Here is an 18,038-nt window from a genome sequence, read left to right as displayed (position 1 = left end):
AGTTTAATCTAATATAGTTTTAATAGTTTATTAATATTTTACTATCAAAAATACTTGATAGTTAATATTTATTATTTTTGAGAAATATTATATTTAGTATGGCTTTTATTTTGTTTTATATATTTGATCGGTGAATTATAAATTTTTTAAGAAGAAATTCGTTGAGAATTTTTGTTTATTTATGCTAAGGAACATGCTCTTTTCTGTATTCTAAATATTTTTTTTTATGTTTTTTATTTGATTTTTCTTGTTATATTATTGCTAAGATAAAAAATGGTTAAAAATTTTACATTAATTTCTGAATTACACGAACTTATTTTTGCCTTCTTGTTCAGTTTTCAAAAGATAGGGTCTCTAATATGAAAAATTAATTGTAGAACTGAAATATATCATACTTTTAATGATAGTGTGAAGCTAATAATATGCATAAAAATATTACAGTTAAAGTTATTTTCGGTTTTCTTCTCTGTTTGAAATAACAAAACAGTTCACTTTTAAGTCAAATAAAAAACAAACAATTGTTTTGGTTTTTTTTAAAAAAATTGATTGCTTTATTTTAGATTTTTTTTGCAGATTTAATTTTAAATAAATATTTTATTAGTATCCTGTCCCAGAAAATGCTCATATATAAAACTGAAAGAAATTTCTTAGATATTTATTTAATGTCTTGATTCAATTTTGGCTAAGTTTATTTCTAAACAAATTAAATTATTTGTACATTTTAAAATTTTGGATTAATCTTTTAATGTGTGATAGGGCTAATTGATAGCAATTTCATCAATCAAAATGGACTCGGCTATTTGAAAATTAAGTTTTTATAGCTTCAGAATTTAAAATTTCTGATTAAATGTAAATGATTAAAAAATATTTTTATATGTTTAATGATAAACGTTTTTTTTAATACATATTTGTTTTTTTTTTCTCCTTTTTTCTGATTGTAAATAAAAATAATAAATAAAAATGCTTGTTTCCTTAGATTTGTTGACGATGTAATTTTACATTTTCTTATTTCAGATTTCTTAAGTAAGTATAAAGGAAGTTTCTGACAGTAAATTTATTCTTCTTATTGAAAGTGGTTGATAAATTCTTAATTATTTAACAGTTTTCAAGAGATAATTTTTAAATGATGTTTTTTTAGTTAAAATTAAATTTTGCTTTGTATCTGCAGCTGTTTGGTAACATAGGAACTTGGACCTTATGTGACCCTTATCAATTTGAATAATTATCTGATATATTTAATGTTCTTCTTTCTTTATGTTCATTTCATTACTTTTCTTGTTATGCCGAAAATACATTTGACATATAAGTATTCATATTTTCAAATTTATTCAAATATTTGTTGATAAATGTTAAATTTTTTAAAAGGTTATAGTTAAAAATGCTAACAGAATTTTGCTTGCTGTTATTCTTTGTTATGACAGTAATTTTTAAAATACAAATGTTGATTTCGCCTCCCCCCCCCCCTATCCGTGTTCTCATTTTCCCCCCTCAATCTGCTTTCAAGAATGCTGTTTTTTTTTTGTTTTTTTTCCCTGAATAATATTTCTGCACATTTTTTTCCCCCAATGTCTGTCTTTGGGACCTTAAAATGTAGTATAATCATTCTGTATGTTGATTAGTAAATGAAGAAAACATATAAATCTTTTTTATTATAATTTTAAAATTTGTACTTAATACTGCATGTCAAAAATTAATTTATTGTGTTGTGATATTTTGTAGATATTTTTTTTTTTTGCTGGTAATTTTAAAAGGATTAAGTTTCTATAAAATTTGTTTTCGTAGTAGTTTTTATATAATTTGTTTTTGTAGTAATTTTAAAGTAGGGTGATTTTTTTTTTATGTAGAAGTTATATTCACTATTATGTTGCATTAATAAATATATACTTTTATTTGGAATATAATTATGGAGACCACTGTACTAGTCAGGTTCTGTTTCTATGTAATCTGTATCATTCTTTTCTATTCTTTCCTTGTTAAATTTTTTTAATGCACTTAATATTTTTTCTTATGTTTGTTGTTGACATAAATATTAATTTTGTCAGATGGAAAATTTTCTTAAATTACCTTATTAATTAAAGTACAGGGAATTGGAAATATGTAGTTATTCTTGCTCAAACTAAAAAATAAGTCTGATAAAATTTCCCTAATTCTCAAAAAATGTATAAAAATGATCTCTATTAAAATTATTATTGTTATTCCAGCATATGAAATAAAGTGAATTTTTTCAGAATAATATCTGTTATGATAGAATAATTTAAGATCCATGCTAACTTATAACAATAAGTTTAGTATTTTGTAAAACAATTTTGTTTTCTCCAATGTATGTATGTGTATAGCATTGTACTTAGACAATATTTTCATTCCATTTCAAAACGTGCAATTTATTTTTTTAAGCTTTTGCATATTTTATATCTGGTTTGGAAAGTTGTCAAACCAGAGGTTGTGAAAAATTCACACTCACATTCCAGGTTGTTGTTACTGTAGAAATAGAATACTCAAAACTTTGTATATTATTTAAGAAATGTGGCGTTTACGGCAATTGAAATGAAATTGCGCTAAGAGAACTTGTTCTAATTTAATATTTTCATTTATCAATGATACTGTGAACATGGTTAAAATAAAATCCTGTTTATGAAATTTTTGTCTTTTCTTTTTTATTTATGCATAATGCTGGAAAAATAGGAATATTGAAATAATTAATATTTTATCATTTATTGATACATTGAAAATTGAATCTTCCTATATTTGTGTACACATTTTTTTCTGTTTAATTTTTATATCTTTCATGATTAGTCTAAGCAATTTGGTATGCACTGCAGATGCCTCCCCCCTCCCTCTTAAAAAAAAAAAAAAACCTTTGCTGATACTAAGTAGCAGTTTTCAGTTTCAATTATTAAAATTTTGCTACTGAAGAAAAGTGCATTTAAATTTAATGCTTAGTAGTTGTTTATGCTTCTATTATTCTTGCTTGTAAAGGTGAAATCTAAGCACTTTTGGTATTGTTCTGAAAAAAATGAAAAGTCTGCATTATTCTGGCTATCTCTTAAGAATAACAAGATCATTATAAAAAAGAGGGGTGGGCGGGAAGAATAGGTATGAAGGGAAATAATTCTTCAGCCGACCAACTTGAAATTAACTGCTGTTAGGTATGTAAGTAACCTAAAGGCCTTGCTTTGTTGAAAATTTTTGAAGTTTTATTTGATTTCTTTATAGGTATCTGCAAATGCTTTATTTCTGTTTTTAATATTAAAAACTAAATTCTAGAATAATTATAAACTGAAAGTGTACATTTAAATGAGTAAAATTCCAATCAATTAATTGCAAAAACCATTTTCATAAGCTTATTATTTACCATCTTCAAAAGCAATTAATATATTGCTTAAAAATATAGATTGTGTTTCCTTATATATTTTATTGTTTTATTTGTTTCTGGGAACTGTTTTTTGAAACTTAAGTTCGAGTTTAGAAAAGAGAATTCATACCCTTTTGAATGGCTATGTTCTAGTTACTTCCATTGATGGTTGAAACTTTTTAGATTAAGAATCAATGGTGAAATGCTGCAAAATGAATATTAAAAGCAAATCTTTGCCTTGAAGCTATTAGGAAAAACTAAATTTCTTGGAAACATTTAAAATTTTTGAAAGAGCATATTATTGTGATTATGATTTTAAAGATCTTATGGTAGTGAAAGATATTTGTAAGACCGCAATCCTAAAGTGAGAATTTGTAATAAGAGATATGCAAAAAGAATTGACTCATTGGTGATTAAATTAAATGAAGATTCTTAGAGGAAAAGGTAACTTATAGACTTGGTAGAAAATTATTTTGCGATTTTTATCTATAACAATGTGTTGGAAGTATAAGAAACATGCAATTTACAATAATAGTAGCTTTTGTTTCTTTGTTGGTGTTGCATTCAAATTCTATATACCAGGACATAAAAATATCTGATGTAATTAGTGCTGCACGACTTTTCATACGATCTCCAAATTCAGAAAAAGTAAATAAAAATCAACTTACTCAGCATTATGTAAAAAAGTTGCCCAGAAGTGCTTACATTGTTTTACAGAGCAAAAACGGAATATCTAATCGCAAATGTATTTTGTGCACAGAAGCTTTTGTTTAGAAGGGAAGAAAATAAAGAGCACATATTGTAGAATTATTATTTAATTAGTGACGTTTAGATCTATAATCTATTTTCACATATTTAGAAATATCAATTGATTAATTTTAAACTATAATGGGAATTCAAAAAAAGCGAATTTAGAAAGCGTCAAACTTTGGCCACTACAATATCATTCAAGAACAATATATAACACTAAATGAAAAGAAAATTAATTTAAAAAAAAACCTGCCAAAAGCGTCCTATAAACTAAAGTTACAACAGAATATTTTGCACTGAATTGAAATCTTTAAATGCGTTTTCTCAAAAACCGCTTTTTGTAATTTTCTTATGCAATAAATATCCTTTCAGATAATCTTTTTTTTAGATATTGAAATGAAATTTTGCCAAAATATTTTTGTTTGATTCTGGTCATGTTGTGAGCTAGAATCTAATCCTTCGGTTCAAATTTATTTACTTTGCAAATCTTTTAATGTAAAAATTCGATAATTTTTAATAAAAATTTTTAGTTTTCTTACAAAATCGGCAGTATTTCCAAAACTTTTAGTGTTACTGCAAATCTTTTAGCTTATAACGCAACTACATATATATATTCTTAAGTTTTTTTGTCGTAGCTGCAAATTTTCACTAAAATTTTGCTAAATGATTGCTGATAATTCCGAAACTAATACAATTTCCACCGAACTTTCATTGGAATTCTAAGTTTTATTCCTTATTGCATTTAAAAAATGTTTTATTAAAAATTTTCTAAATTAAAAAAAAAAAAGTGCTCCGAAGGTCAGCACATCCTTAACAGAATCTATTACATTTGTTACGAATTTATTATACAAATAATAAATTATGAAAAAAATCTACGAATTTATTAAAATAGCTGTAAGCGTTTAGTTTTATATACAGTGTGATAAGATACTGTCGAATGCAAAAAAAAAAAAAAAAAGTATTCACCAAAGGTATTTAGAAAACGTGAGTAATAGCTAAATAATTGGCCTTACTCAAAGGTCGAAAATTTCTAGTTGCACATGTCTAAATTCTGATTTCGTAATGATAGGGGGGCAAAGCAGAAAGGCATTTAGTGATTGCACTATGTTAGCACAATGCTTTGGTGAAAGCATTTATTTTATTTGGAAGGTAGCATGTGATATTAAATATTTTCAGGAATACTATCGATTCTGTATTCGTATTCCATGTTCAATTTTAAAAAGCACGTTTGCAATGTACATGTAACAAGGACTATTAACTCAAAATGTTAATACCAATTCTGAAAACAAACATTTGAAAGAAATCTTCTAAAACAAACTTTGAGGGAAAATGAAATGTTAAACAGGATTATTAATAATGAGATAAAATTTTAAATTATATTGAATATTTCAATTATAAAAAGAGAAAGATCTTTGGATTAATCTTAATTATAATGGTGTCAGCATTTTCTAAAACCGTCACTTTAAATTTCTCTTGAATTTGATATATTCATGAAACAAACTTCTTTGGCAGAAACACATTTATAATAACTATCATTCATTAATTATAAATGAGATCAATTAAAAGATAGATTTAATTTTAATATTTTTTTTCATTGATTTCAAGAAATAAGTTATAGCGTTTAAGATAATTTAACTCTTAGAAGGTGGATAATTTTTGCGTGTGTGTGGCAAGTTTTTATTCTTTAATCTAAGTAATTGCTTTTGATTGTTTTTGAATCAAATTTATAAAGGTTTGGCGGAAATCTCAGTACTTTATTACACAGACTTTCGAAAGATTATTAAATAATATTAGATAACGTACGAATATTTTATTAAAAAATACTTATAAATCCATTAGTATATTCACATTTTTTATATTAAAAAAATGAATTCTGAAATTTTTATACTGACAGTTTCAAAATTGTGACTCCTTGTAATTTGCATTTTGGATGCATTGTGGCCTATAAACAAAATGAGTACAATTTTTTTTCCCATGCTGATTTTCATTCATATGCGCATACTAGTCCCATTCCACTCAAATGCATAAATTCATTTACATTGAAAGCTTAGTTTCTAATGTGAGGGAATTTAATTAGTGTACAGTGCAGTGGGTATGTTGACGAGCCTTCATCAAATACCACTTGCTGTGATACTAAGTGAACAGCATAGAAAGGCTGATTGCTTCGCGAACAGACCTTGATGAAGCCATTTCGCATAAATAAACATTGTTACCATTTATCCTGTAGTTGCAACTACAGGATAAGGCACTAGTTTTTCGCTCGCATATCTGCAATTACAGAACAGCTAATATAAACCCAGTGGGTTATAGGATTTAACATCTAACCACATGGCTACATATGTTTGATTTTGATTTGTCTCCCATAGGCCATCCATCTCTGTTCTTTCTTTTAAATAAAAAGCCGTGGAGTCTTTAAAAGAAATTAGCTATTCAAGATTTCTTATTTACTATAAGAATGAATTCAATAATTTCAATCTCACACCCATTATTTGTTATTTGTTGATGGCACATTCCAATTGCTGTTATGCTGACGTTGTTTTGTTTGTTGTTTTATTTACCGACTTTCGTTTAATCAAATGTTAAAATTTTATATTGATTGATTTCTTTTTAAATGAATTCTTGCTATTTTTGAGATATTTCCTTACTTTACTGAAATCAATGCAATGATCATCTTATTGTTGTAATAAAAATTTTTTTATTACTTTTAGCAAATCGATTCTACAACTTATTTGTAGCAGCATTTTTACTTATTTATACCAACCAATCCGCTCAGAGTAAAATTCTAATGTTGCAAATTATCGAATATTTTAGCATCTTATAGTCAATCAAATGATTCAGAGGTGTCCATTTGCTGAATTGCTCACCGATTATAAAGCTAAAGCGTGACAGCATTTTTTTTTCTTTTTTCAGTACGTCACTATGTAGCGAATAATGGATTGTTTTTTGTTTTACACCCTAAATCACGTTAAGAAGACAATGAGCCAAGGGTTAGTGGACGTTAGTTTCTTTCCTGAAAGACCATATTTGGAAAATATCCCTGCTCTCCGTGCGTGCTTGAATGGGGTCATCGAAACTTTGGCATCGTATGTGATCTTGTTTAGAAAAATTATTCATCTTCACTGAGACAAAAGGATTCAGTCGCAGCCAACGAACCGCAACCTCATTGGCACGCTATTTATTCACTTAGACCCTCGTTCTGATTTATGTAGCCACATAAATTCTCGTTTTCTTCTATTTAAGAAGATTTCGGTACAGAATTTTGTAAATGGAGTTAAATAACAAATAGTTGTTTTTTATTTTGCCATTCTACAATTATAAAGGAGTTTAACTCATATAGAGTGGTATCAAGATGATTCTGGAATTATGGCAGAACTGCATCACCATCCTCCTCCCTTCTTACTACATTATTGTCATTTTTTTAAAAATCCTTATCTATGATCCTCCGCAGAAAACTATCTTATTGTAATTTTTTGATATAAATATATTATAGCAAATTTTATTATTTTATTAGCAGTTTTAATAAAAATGATATTTTAATGAAAAGTAATACATTAATGATATATATTGCTGAAAACTAATGTGCAAAACAAATTAAGCATATCACTGCAACAAATAAATCATAAATTGAAATTTATGAATTATTCATAAATGAAATGAAAGAATAAATCATTCATTATCTAAAGAATTCTTGATTTATCTGTAATTTTTAATCAGCCATAGAAAGCGCTTGCATGAATTCTTTTATATTCAGACAGCCTCACCAACCCAACTCATCAACTTTATCAGTTGGCATTCTTTGTCTTTTTTTTCTGCGTGCGCCCTTGGCGGAAGCCAATCAAGCAATACCTTTGGTACAGCTTTGAACACTACTAATAACTTAGGAGAATGAATGCTGTTTTCTATTGGCATTCGACATTGCAAATTATTTAATCTATAGTTACCAAATCTGGCGTATACATATTTTAAGGGAAGAACGTGCGTCTGAAAGAGATTCTTAATTTAACATTTTTATTAGCAATTTAATCAAAGAAATTACTCGAAAGTTTGACATTTTCCTACGACAACTTCCAAAAATATTATTATATAAAAATAACTTTTACGCCATTTCAAAATTGAAAGCAGTATCTTTTTATCCATAACAATTTAATTACTGTATAGTTATTCCCCTAATTTTGATAATTAAAAAAGGTTTTTATGCATGATTTGCAGCAATACTTTTCCATGTTTTAATTCAATTCAAATCGTTTTCATAATTTCATTAAACATAGAATATTTTTCTTCCAATATTAAAAGCCAAGGAATAAAGATGCGTTTATATTTCCATACTAACCCATTTTGATGACCAGTAGGTTCGCCGGGAAAATGGGTGCGGCTAAATTTCAATTAAATCTTTTGGGCATAATTTGTTATTTATGATTCTTTCAGTAAAATATTTTTAAGCATTAAATTGGAAAGGCATTAAAGTCGTATTATTCGAATAGCTTTATCTCTGTTCCGCTTATAGGGTGCTAATGGAGTAGAATCTCATGACATCATAGTACCATTAAAAGTTTAAGCATATGGGTAATCTGTTTTAAACTGTATTTTGTCTTTTGCAGCAATGTAATCTCATTCATCACTAGCCTCTATTGGCGAGTAGTAACTTCATTAAAGATTAGTAGTTGTTAAAATTTCAATTTAATATTTTTTGAACTATGTCGTAATGGCTTCGACTGAAAAAAGTTTGTAATCTTCAAACTTGGATAGACGTATACTATTTTAGAAACCATACACCATTCTGTTCAATGTGCTTTGTATTTCCCTAATTTTTTATTTATATCTTTATACATCCCTTATATCACAGGAAAACTAACAATATTTAAAAATAGGCGCACCTTAAAAAAATATTTCACCTCTGCTTAGTTCTAAAGTTAAATTTTAATTTAAGTTAACAAACTATCAAAATGTATTAAAAAATATATCTAACAAAACTTATTTAAATATATTTCTAATTTTCAACTTTGCTTAGTTATAAAGTTAAATCTTAATTAAAGCTAACAAAATATACCTCATACGTATATTAAAATCTATTCAACATGGGGAATAAACCGGGGCATCATAGCTTAATCATTAACAATGGAGAAATAGCCAGAATGAAATATCAAGTGCAACAATGAAAGTGCCTTGAATTCCATTTCCAGTCGCTTTCAAATATTGAAAAATGAAAAATATTTTTTAAAATATGCTTAAAATACACATTTCTGTACACATCTTCTCTTTTTTAAGTATATTCGTAAGTAGCTCTAAGTCAAATGTTCAAGTCTGTAAAGCGCTATGTACACGCACGCACGCTCGCATTATTATTAGTTGAGATAGAGATGTAAACTATGCAACAAAATATTTCTTACTTTGACTGCAACAATGATAGAAAATTATGCTATTAAATATTTGTTTAAACAATGAAAATGGTTGCAACAATATAATTTGTTGTTGGAAATTATAAAGTTTTCTTAAAGAAATGCCAAATTCAAGAAGAATATAAACGCCATTAAAATTGTGTAAAATTTATTTCCGTTCATTCAAAACAAAAGATATAATTTATTAGGAATTAATGCCTCCCAAAGAATTTTACCTCTAAAGTTTCTGTAAGGTATCATCTACATTTGAAATATGCATTACCTTCAATGTTTTCAATGATAAAATTCATTTTTTTTCTCCAAATTTCGATACCCAATCAAAATTATTTTTGCATATAAATTTCCCAAGTTTATGGCTTTTTTCTAAATATGAAGAAATGAAGTGTTTAGTGTTTTCCACTAATAACTTCGTGTGTGTATGTGTGTTGGCGCACTACAAGATAGTCCATTTGACCAAGAATTACCGAATTTGCTACAGATATATTTTCGAAAGTGAATATGTGCTTCTCGGAGCAATTTTTTTTTTGAATTTTACATAATTAACAATTAAGCAAAATTTTGGCATTTTCGCTCAATAACCTCCGAAATTACTATTGCACAAAACTGTTATTTACACCATTTAAAAAAAATGTCTTTAATGATAACAATATAGATTGTGGACAGTTTTTTTTCTAAATTTTAACAGTATAAAAGTATATTTTTTCGTATAATTATGGACAAAACATTTCATTATTGCTATGAGATTCAAACCATTTTTATTATTTCTCCAAATATATTTAATTGCACGACTATTCCGCTGTTAAAAGCTAAGCAGAAGGATTTTATTTAATTTTTATAAGACGAAAACGAAATTAAAAATTTGAGGATAAATTATGCGATCAATTATATTTTGAACTGTATTATGATGCCATAGGACATTACTCTATTAGTATGGTTTATGTACACGATAAACAGAATAATAATAAGGTTATTAATACAGCTTTAATGTCTCAAAATGTGATGCTTAAAAATACTTACTTCAGAGAAACAAGAGCATTAAATTAGGCATAAGAGATTTAATTAAAAGTAAAGACAACCAGAATTCATGGACAAACCTGCTGGGCAGCAAATGTTAAAATAAAATGTGAACTTTTGTTATCTTGAAGAAATTTTTATAAAGGTGTATTATGAAATTTTTATTATAATGTTTTAAAAATGTCTAAATCTCTGTATTTTTTTAATTTCAAAATAGTTTTTAGTATTTAACATATTTCCAGTTTATCAAAATTAATGCTTAAAACTTCTTGAATGGCACACAGTTTTAAAGGAAATTAATGGGGAAAGGTAATTTTATAAGACCATGAAATGTCACCATATTTGATTAAAAAAAAAGAACTATTCGTAAAATGATAAATTTAACAGCGCGAAAATCGTTTGAACAATTTGTATATCACTTTAACTTTTGAAAATCGTCATTATAATACTTTGAAGGTTAGAAAGTCATGAATATTTATTAGATCTTAAAATCCGCACAATCATCAACATATGTGAAAGAATTAATTTGTATATATTTTTCGTATTATTTGTATAGTTTGAGAAATTCTAGTAATCAAAGGATTTGCTATGATAATAACAGAAATTAAATTTGAAAAATATCAAAAGTAACGAACACAGTCCTTAAATCTTTAAAAATAATGCAGTTCTTGTTAAAATAATAGTAGCGTAAATAACTATTTATATAATAATTATTTTAGTTTATTATTGCTATTTTTGTTTTCATTGAATTCATTTTGTGAAGTTGGACTTTGATTAAAATATTAGCTATTAACTTCCTGAAAAAAAGCCATGAAATAACTCAAGACCCCCCCCCCCCCAAACACACACACTCACACTTCTTAATCCGTAGCATCAAAAACGTGATGAATCGAAAAAGTTTATAAAGCTTTTAAACAGACAAAAATAAACAATCAAGGAAAAAAATAGCATTTTTATTCCTAATATTTCAACAATAGAAGATTAAATCAAGATAAAATATTTGTAAAAACAATGAAAAGGGCTTGAATTACATTGCCTAAATGAAAATTATTGTTACAAATATTGCACAAAAATGTTTTTAAGAAATTTAAAATAAAGAAAAAAAATAGACGACATCTAAATTAGTATAATAAAGATAATTTTTTGAATTTCTCGATCGTATAGAATTCATTTTATTTTTGTGTTACAACATTACCAGAAGACATTGTGGCAAAATGTCAGAATCTCGTTTATTTTTAATTAATTAAAATTTCGATTTAAAAAAAAATTGGAAAAATTGTTGTAGATGCATATTTTTGCCCTCTAAAGTATATTTGAGCCAAATTTGATAACTCTAAGCTTGTCTGCATTTCTTGCATTACTTTCAGACACACACACAAACACATTCATTCATTGATGCTTTCTCTTTTAGAGAATATATTTTTGGACGTAGAAGTCAAAGATTCCTCCGAAACAATCATTGATTCATTTAATTTGAATATTTTTTTTCTCAATTAAAAATTTGATGACGTAATCTTAATTGGAATATGTCAGATTTTCATTTAAAATCAAATTTCTCTCTCGCGTATTCACTGACGTTAATCCGGGCATTTTGAGACTCCTTCCACTAACGCAGATAATTTCAAATCAGGACTATAGGATGAAATCCAGATGCATAATAGTACTACTTACACATACAATAAATTCCACAATTAAACTTTCATGTATTTAATTGATTGTTCGTTTTTTTTTTTTTTTGTAGTCTTTTCATAAAATCGCGGAAAGTGATAATCATTTTCCTCCCTGCGCACTGACACATATTCGTAAACTAGTAGTTCAATACGTTTGTTTACAAGTAGTTCAATCCGCTCATGCCCTCATAAGAAATGTATATTCAAAAATTAAAGCAAACAGTGTAGTGATAAGCAAATATCATTGTATCTTTATTTAGTGACAGTTTGTCTCCTGATTGAAACACATTTTTACTGAATCATTTATTATTTTATTACTGAAAAATTGTAGACAGAAAGAGATGTATATAACTAGGCCTGAATATAAACAAAAACTACTCTTATTAATTGCGTATATTTTACACTTTCACAAACAACAGATGTTTATGCACAACGAAATTTTATAGAAAACAAAGACACTATGGTTACCTATTGACTACAGTCGAAATAATTACTGAAAAAAATTGACAAATAAATACAGAAAAATGTTTTAATTCTGAAATAAAAGGATGTTAACAACAAAGTCTGGAGCATTCTAACGAAATTATCTGAAACTGAGAGCTATTTTTCTGTTGGAACATAAATTTTATTCTCCTAAAATAGAAGATAATAGTAATAGTAAAGAACTTAATAATATTTCAGTAAAGTTTTATTAAGAAATTTTAAACGAAATGGTTTAGAACAATTCATTTTTCAAACAAATATTGAGAAAATGTAAAGAAAAAGCTGTATACAAGTTTTCGCTATTTCGGTAATTTTCTATGCTATGTGTGGGGTTGTAACATACTGTTTTTTGAAAAATATTCCTTAAGAATCAAAGTATCGCGAAATTATCGCCAATGCGGGGCATTTCTGTTATATTTTATGTATTTTATCCCTTTTACTTGGAGAAGTTGCGGAGATTATCCATTTCATCTTCTGAATTCTTAAAGCTTTTTGAAAAGAGCTTAAAATTTCATACATCCAAAAATCCTCTCTTAAAGGATTAAACGAACTTATCCATTGCAAGCTGATTAGCTATGTTTTTCAAATTTAAACCAAATACCCTGTTAATTAAATAAATAGTGAGAAACTATGATTACAATTATTGAATTAGCATTGAAATTTAACATTTAATCTATAATTTTTCTTTCAAGAATTTTCATTCCGGGTTAATTTATCCAATATTACTACTGTAAAAACCAAATTGTACAATAGAGTAATTATAGAAGAAAAAATAGTTGTTATAATTTAATATATGTAATATATGCGAATTATTTAACTAGTCCCATACGAGAACGATATTTTGAAATAACCTTCGTAATTTTGAAACGTAATTGGATAACGGAAATAGCATCTGAGCCAATGTGCCTTCGCTCCAGCCTTCTTTTCATCATCGTAAAGTTATTTATTTCTAATGAATTTAGAATTCTCTAGGCTTATATGCACATCGAACTCCGGTCTTGAACATTACTCTTTTCGCTTTCGAGGCCGGTATTCTTCTATCATACGAGAAGAAAACATTTTATAAACACATAAAATAAAATTATGCAAAAAAAGCAAACAAACCCGAATTAATCCCAACCCACCTTCTTTTTGCAGAAAGTATGATTATGTAATAATAGAAAAAAAAAAGCATTGTTTAGAAATAAAATCAGAATTATAAAGAACTAAATGCTTTTACGTTTTATAGATATTTAATGCATATTGGGTGGATAAGTTAGTCATCCGAATTCCAAAAAATATAAGTAATAAGGCATTTTTCCCCCTTGTGTTAAACAAAATTTGAATAAAAATTGTAGTTCGTAACAAAGGTGTGTTTTAGATGTCACATATAAAGCAAAACAATATGATAAGCAAATTCAACATTTGAACAACTGTTTATTACCAGAAAGGCCATATATCTCACAATATATCTGCCTTTGTATTTCTTTCCAATAATACCCACCACAGGTTTAAAGCATTTGTTGATTTTCCGTCATAAATCACTCAAGGGATCTGATTTTCAATCCAGTCTGAAAATCTTCTCATCCTCTGTGAATAAAGCCGTTAGGTTAAAAGCAGGTAACGAAAGAGCGGTGGTCGGGGTCCTGACCTCTCCTTCGAGCGCTACTTTCACGCTTGTAAAGCAAAGAGTGTCCAAATAAAGCATGTCTAATCAGGGACGTGCATCTGAGGAAGCGTCAATTTTCCCACCACCCTTATCTGCTCAACCCCCCAAACCACTAACCCTCAGGTAAGAATTCATCATAGTGTTCTTCTTCAAATGCCCGCCAACAAGTTGCTACAGATTTCTTCTCCCATTCCGATGACACAAACAGGTGACGGGGAATGTCGGGGGGGATAGACCACATGACATCCCCCATTCTCTGGAGCTGATATGTCTTACTTTAAAGGTGGTGATCTTAAAGGTAAACATCAGGTACTGAGGGGTGGGGGAGGAAACAAAGTTATATACCAGCTCCTGGTGTGTCGGTGAGGTGTGTTTAAGTAAAAGAGGGGCAGCAGGGGAATGAAAGCTAACCCTGGAATAAATGGACTCCCTCGAAGTTTGTTATCCTTCCATCTCTATTTAGGGATAGGAATGCTGAGGGAAACAACGACGTAGGTGGGGTTTACGTTGCCACCTTTTGGTCACGAATTGTTTTGGACCCTAGAGAAGACCCACGGAATTTACAATTTCTTATCTTCAGATGAATTGTGAATGTGGCACACCTAAAGAAGGTTATCTCATTCCAGGCTGCCGCATTATTATAGACGAAAATGGGCTTTCCTTAAAAGGATATTGTATTCTTGCTTTTATGGAATGTTTATTTAACAACCCTTCCGAAAGAATGAAAGTGTCGAAATCAGATAACAATACTCAAGTGATGTATTCTATCTTTTGATACTTGCGAAAAAGGCTCCATCTGTTGATAGTATGTGTTTAAATTTAGTAGACAAATTTCGAATAAATTTTATCGAAATCTTTCTTTCTTCTGCAACCTATTACTATTTAACGATGAGAATTGCTTAGAACCCATTGAAAGAAATATTTTGCTTATGCATATGCCCATTTTTTTTTGTTTCCTTATAAATTAGTTCTCTCCCCCCCCCCCCCCCAATAGTTAATTGTTTTGGAACACCATCTGAAATTATACAGGTGATCGTAAATTATTTGATTTAGATTATTTATACTTTTTAGATTCAGCTTCAAAAAATTATGATTTTGAAGAGGTACGATAAGGTACGAGAAGAGCAATGCGATTATTTGAATAGAATTGACAGATTTTTGTACGACAATTTTGAAATTAGTGATATGATATTATTTTATATAGCAACAGAACTGCGGCAGAATGACTATTTTAGTGTAACTATTCCATAATTCACCTAATTTTAGTCGATAAAAAATTGCATAAAATTCTTACACTCATTTAGATACTTTAATTAGTATTGAAAATAAAAAAAAAATAGTTCTTATTCAAACTATTAGTTAAAAAAATGTATTTTTCTGCATTATCAATCATATTTATAGTCATTTCGCTTATTTTCAATCAATTCGATACGGATAGAAGAATTATAAATTATCAGGAAAGGAAGAAAAATGGTCAATTTTAGAAGTATATTTTTAAAAGCTAAATCATCCATTGTATTCGTAAATTGCAATAATTTCATGAAAGTGAATATGATTATGCTATTAAGAATTAAATTATTATGAACTAGCCAATTCAAGCTCCCGGTTGGATTGGCAAGAATATTATTGAGTTTAGTTTAAATTAAATCTCTTATGCATAACTTGGTGTTCATGACCTTCTCATGAAAATATTTTTAAATGTCAAATTGAGATAGGGATTAAAGCTATTCCATTTACTACGTACACAAACATTTCTAATGACGTCGAGTCCATTGACAACAAGGTGCTATTAAAAACTTAACTGCCCTTGTAATCCATCTTCTAATTCCATGTTATCTTTCGTGGCTCTGAGATTTCACCTTCTTATTTAGCATGCAAAGTGGATTGATAATAAACAGAATATTTCTTCCTTAGCTTTCAACAATGGGATATCATCGTGTTCTTAAATATTTGTTGGAACAATGAAAACGATTTAAATTTCTTCGCAGCAATTAAATGATTTAACGATAATTATGTAAAAAATATTTTTAAAAATTGTTAAAATTCTGAAAAAAATTTCTTCGATAGCTAAATCGATATCATTAATAGGACAATTTTTTGGTTTTTAGAATGATGTAATTTTTTTCTCAATAATATTTTTGGAACTTATCGCAGAAAAAGGCCAAAATCTCCCTTGATTTTAAATAAATTAAAATCCCAATTAAAGTTTAAAAAATTCTTCCGATTGAACTTTCCCATCTTTCAAATACATCTGTGCGAAATTTAGTAGTTCTAAATGAAACGGTGTGTTCGGTATACCTCTAATAGACACACACAGATACATTCATTTCTGTTTTAGTAGAAATACGAATTTATTTAAAACAACGTGTTATTAAAACGATTTAATATTTAAGGAAGTTTTGGAGGAAAAATTATAAAGATTTTCTTAATTTTTTTTAATAATAAAATTTTAAAAAATAGCTTCGAATTGTATTTTTCCATTTATTGGTGCCAAATTTTATAGTTCCAAGTCAAGTGTTTATCCTAAAGAGTGCACGAAACTCCCCCCCCCCCCCTCAAACACACTTACATTCTTCTCCATTATTTATAGGGATATCATCTGATTCTTGTTAATGATAATATCCCTTGACATATTCTGTTAAACCAATGGAAGAAACTTATATTAAAAGGTAATTAATATTTTCAATTATATTTTTAAATATTGGTGAGAAGCATAAAACAAATTTTTATTTTTAAGATACAAGGACGCGACTTTCTGGCAACACGACAAATGTCATGGCTAATGACATCTCACAACTAACTAATATGTTCAAATGATCACCAATTTAATATGTCACAACTCTGTTATATGCTAAACTGGCGAAATGGGCATGGAAGGGCCATTATTTGGAATATATTAAGCACATTTAGACCTTCTCTTTATCAGGAGTTTAATTTTACACACACACAAATAAAAAGAAAAGAGAGAGAGAGAGAGAGAGAATAGCAAAATAAACAGCTCGAAAGGTGTGATATTTATTCCATACTTTCTCCCTTTATATCTCACTTGCTCACCTTTACATTTAAGAAGCTCAACATACTCAAAAATATTCGTGACGGCCCCTAGATTAATACCTCAGGTAATTGTAACTTTTATCATGCCACTATTTAAAACGAGATGATTTTGCAAGATTTCGGTTAGAAAGTCACGATTACAGGCAGTTTTATTCATGGAATCGCCTTCTCCATAAAATTTAAAGCCAAAACAAATAATATTAACTTGTCATACATTATTTTCACTGTACAGGAATCTAGATTTTTCATTGATTTTAATAAAACGTGTTACGATCTGAATCTCGATGAGTGTATTTGATTTGATTGAAATTTTATTTTTAAAAATATATTCTGTTAAATCGAGATTAAAAATGCAATTTTATATGACGTAAAATAGTGATTAGTAAAATAGTCCCATTTATTTGTTTCTTTGCATTCGTGTAAAGACTTTTTATCTATCTTCGGTATATCAATAAACTGGTTTTATATTCAAATGTTTACAAATGATGCCTATTTCGCTCAAATAACTGCTTAAATATTTCATTAAATACTACATACATTTGCAGTTTAAAAAGTTAAAGTTAGTGATGAAATAGAAATGAATCATTATAATTTTCTTTCATTTTGAAAATCTCTTAAAAATCACCAAAAAGGAAAAAGATGTTACATTTTATAAGCAATAAGTAATACTG

This window comes from Argiope bruennichi, chromosome 9 (genome assembly GCF_947563725.1).
Source record: "Argiope bruennichi chromosome 9, qqArgBrue1.1, whole genome shotgun sequence".
In the NCBI taxonomy this organism is placed as follows: domain Eukaryota; kingdom Metazoa; phylum Arthropoda; class Arachnida; order Araneae; family Araneidae; genus Argiope; species Argiope bruennichi.
This window is presented reverse-complemented; position numbering follows the sequence as displayed.